The following is a 3,729-nucleotide window of genomic DNA, read 5'->3' as shown; positions in this document are numbered from 1 at the left end:
TTGAGGTGGAGGGGCCAGACTCTGTATCCTTGTATTAGTCATCCATTGTCCCAGAGACTGGCCTGTCCAGCTGAGGTGACTCTTACCCACCAAGGGCAATGCTCTGGAGCAAATTACAGGTGGACACTGCTAGACACAGTACTTGCAGGAGCTGAGACATGAGTGAACAAGGCCAGAAAGGGAAATTGAATGAGATGCCAAGGGTGTCTACTGCCATAACTCATTGTCATACATGCTTACTGCCACTGGGCAAAAGTGATGAGTCATGCTGACATGACGGTTTCAGCATTTGCTACTTCTTCAGGTCTTAATAACAAAGATGCTGATAGTTTTTCCACAGCTCTACTGGAAGTCTACTGACATGAACCCTCATGACAGGGGGAGGGTAGTCTGAGCTTTCTATCTTCTTCAGTGAGTGGTATGACTGAAAACTTAGAATGTCTCTCAGTCTATAACATTCATAATCCATGGGTACATGACTATGTAGCTGATGGAAGGACAGTACTAACTATACTTCCACGTTTCACTGGCCCCTTGGGTGTCCTTCCACATCTCTATGTCAATTACTCTTTTGCTAACATGGGCAAGGCAAATCTTCCTGCCTTATATCTCCCCTAACCCAAGCTTGACAGATGAAGGTGTGAAAGGAGTACAGCCTCTTAACAGGACACCCAAGAGAACAACCCAGCCCTTCCCTGTACCTTTCTTTAGAGTTGAGTAACCTTTTACTGTCCTTTGCATTTTTTCTTTAAGTAAAAATAACCATCTTCACTATAAAGAGTTCTGTATAAGTTGGATAATGACTTCCAAAAATTCATGTTGACCCTGAACCTCAGAATGTTACCTTATTTGGAAAGGGGGCCTTTGCAATGTAATTAGTCAAGGATCCTCTTAGATTTGTTGTTGTTGTTGTTGTTATGTGCTGGCGAGTGGGAACCGACTCATAGCGACCCCTCCTTGGGTTTCTGAGGCAGTATCACTACTGAAGTAGATTGCCCCATCTTCTTTCCTTGGAGTGGCTGGTGGGTTTGAACCGCCAGCCTTCTGGTTAGCAGTCAAGTGCCTTAGCCACTATGCTACCAGAGCTTCCTCTTGGATTTAAGGTTGGCCATAAATCCAATGGCTGGTGTCTTTATAAGAAAGAGAAAGAGGGATTTGGACAAAGAGACACAGAGGAAAAGGCCATGTGAAGACAGACACAGAGAGTGGAGTAATGAGCAGATAAGCCAAAGAATGCTGAGAAGTTGAAAGAAGCAAAGGGAGGTTTCTTAGTGCCTTCAAAGTGAGCATGGCTCTGCCGACACCGTGGTTTTGCAGTTCTGGCCTCTAAAACTGTGACAGGATTAAAAAAATTTTAAAGCCACCAAGTTAGCGGTAATTTATTTCAACAGCCATGGGAAGCTAATACAAGCTTCAAGTCCTCCATATCCCTTAAAGCCTAGATAAAGCCCCACTCCTGAAGGATGATGACATGAACCTCTGGCCTCCCTGTTCCTTACTCTGAGCTCTAAGGCTCTAAGTATGTGTTCTATTATCACCTAGTCCCTTTGTCCTTCCTTAATCAAGCTGTGTCATATTGCTGAGTCTACACATTCCTCAGACAACATTTCCCAGGCTTCTTTGCAAACAGGAGGGAATCAAATGACTGCAATACGGCCAAGGAATTGTGGGTAGAAATGATGAACTCTACTTCTAAGCCTAGCCCTTCAAAATCTTCTGTACAAACCTCCATACTACCTCTTCCTCCCCCATTTGCTGGTTGGTTGTAGAAGGTCCAGCAGAAGAGTCTGAGGTCCTAGGAGGGGGATAGATAGAAAGAGTCATTGTCCTTCAATCATGGCACAGACAGCTGGTCACCGAGCATCCTCACTGAAATGTTTTGTGAACAGGAATAAATTTTTACTGTTTTTTTTTTTTTTTTTTGCAGCTGGGAGCCATTCTGGCCCCTACATAGGCTCCTACATAGATCTGATGGGAAGGTGGAGCTGAGTGCCTGCATACATGATGGGATGAGTACAACTGTTGGGTCTGGTGGGAACTGTAATGAGGGAAATGAAGCCACAGGGACCAAGTCAAGAAAATGCAGAGCCCACAGGTTGGTGTATCAGTTTATTTGACAAATATTTGAGCCTTCTCAGAGTAGAGAAGTCCAGGAGAGAGCAGAGAGGACCTAAGCCAGGGCTAGTGGATATGCCAACAGGAAACTGGGAGGTACTCTTCTTGGACCAGATAGTCATCCTACAGCTCACTCAGGTGGTGGTCAGCTAGAACCTAGGATTTTAGTATTGTTTTAAAAGGTTCTCTGGAAAAGAAAAGTTAGGGGGTTGAAAGTCAGAGAACCCTGGGGACACCCATTTCCAAGCTTAATAACACCTAGTTGTTTTTGTTTTTGGATGCTGTGGAGTTGATCTCTAACTCCTGACAATCCCATACACAACAGAGTGAAACTCTGCCAGGTTGTACGCTATCCCTGTGATCAATTGCAGATCTAATGGGTGTGCTCTATGGTGTTTTCATTGGCTACGTTTCAGCAGTTGATCTCCAGGCCTTTCTTCCTAGCCTGTCTTAGTCTGGAAACTCCACTGTTTTGTGTTGCATGTTCACCATCATAGCAGCACACAAATCACTAATAGACAGGGTACACTATGTTCCAGATCATGAGAACAGATTCATTCTATAACATCACCAGTTACAAACTTTGGAGCCATTTCTCCCAAGATATTTGTCGACTGAAAAGACAGGTGGAGACCAGGTCTCCTTGGGCCTAACTGAGACTAAGGGGCCAGTGAAGAGCCCCATCTAAGGAGACAGTAGCTGGCACTTTGGACAAAAGAGGAATGAACCAACTAATGGGTGCTGTAATGAGGGACTGAGAAGAAATTGAATGGGAATGCAGAAGAGCAAAGACCTCTTTAGCAGTGCCTTGCTTTATTCTGAATGAGAGGCAGCCTCTATTTGCTACCTGTTTCTTTGATCAGGATATGGGTGAGTTAAGTCTTTTGTTTGGGATCACAAAACTCAAAACCAAACTGCTGTCAAGTTGATTCCAACTCATAGAGACCCCTCCTTGGGTTTCCAAGGTGGTATCTCTATGGAAGTAGATTGCCCAATCTTCCTTCTGAGGAGTGGTGGATTTGAACCACCAGCCTTCTGGTTAGCAGTCAAATGCCTTAGGCACTATACCACAGCTTCTGCATAACAGTGGGAAACAGTGAAGCACACCTGGGCCACTCCTCACACCCACCCCAAACAACATACCCATCGTGCAAGCAGATGTTTCCACAGTAGGTCCAGCAGCATGTGTGGTTATAATATGCACAGAAATTGTATTTAGAGCACTTTTTGTCACAAAACTCTAGCGAAGGCTGTATCCAGCACTGCTCAATTTCCAATATTTTAGCTGTAATGGAGATGATAGACATTCATGGGGGCTGTGTACCACAACTCCTAGAAGAAACCCTTCTAAAGCTCAGTGACCCCTTTTTGAATCTGAGCTCCAAGCCACCAGCAAGATATTTCTCTGCCTTTCAAGAAACCCTTTCCTGTACCTCCTCAAATTCCAACCAGTTCTTTATCTCTCCATAGAAGGGTATTCTCACAGGACTTACCTTCCCGCCTTCCACATGTCCTCACAGCATTGCAGACCTCTAGGACTTCTCTCAGCTCCCAAATCATAGAACCTGGGACACCTTCAACATATATGACTTCGCTCTGCCAAATCTACTCTCA

The sequence above is a fragment of the Orycteropus afer genome, unplaced genomic scaffold (genome assembly GCF_000298275.1).
Source record: "Orycteropus afer afer isolate SDZICR_OR568_19922 unplaced genomic scaffold, OryAfe1.0 scaffold00049, whole genome shotgun sequence".
Classification (NCBI taxonomy): domain Eukaryota; kingdom Metazoa; phylum Chordata; class Mammalia; order Tubulidentata; family Orycteropodidae; genus Orycteropus; species Orycteropus afer.
This window is presented reverse-complemented; position numbering follows the sequence as displayed.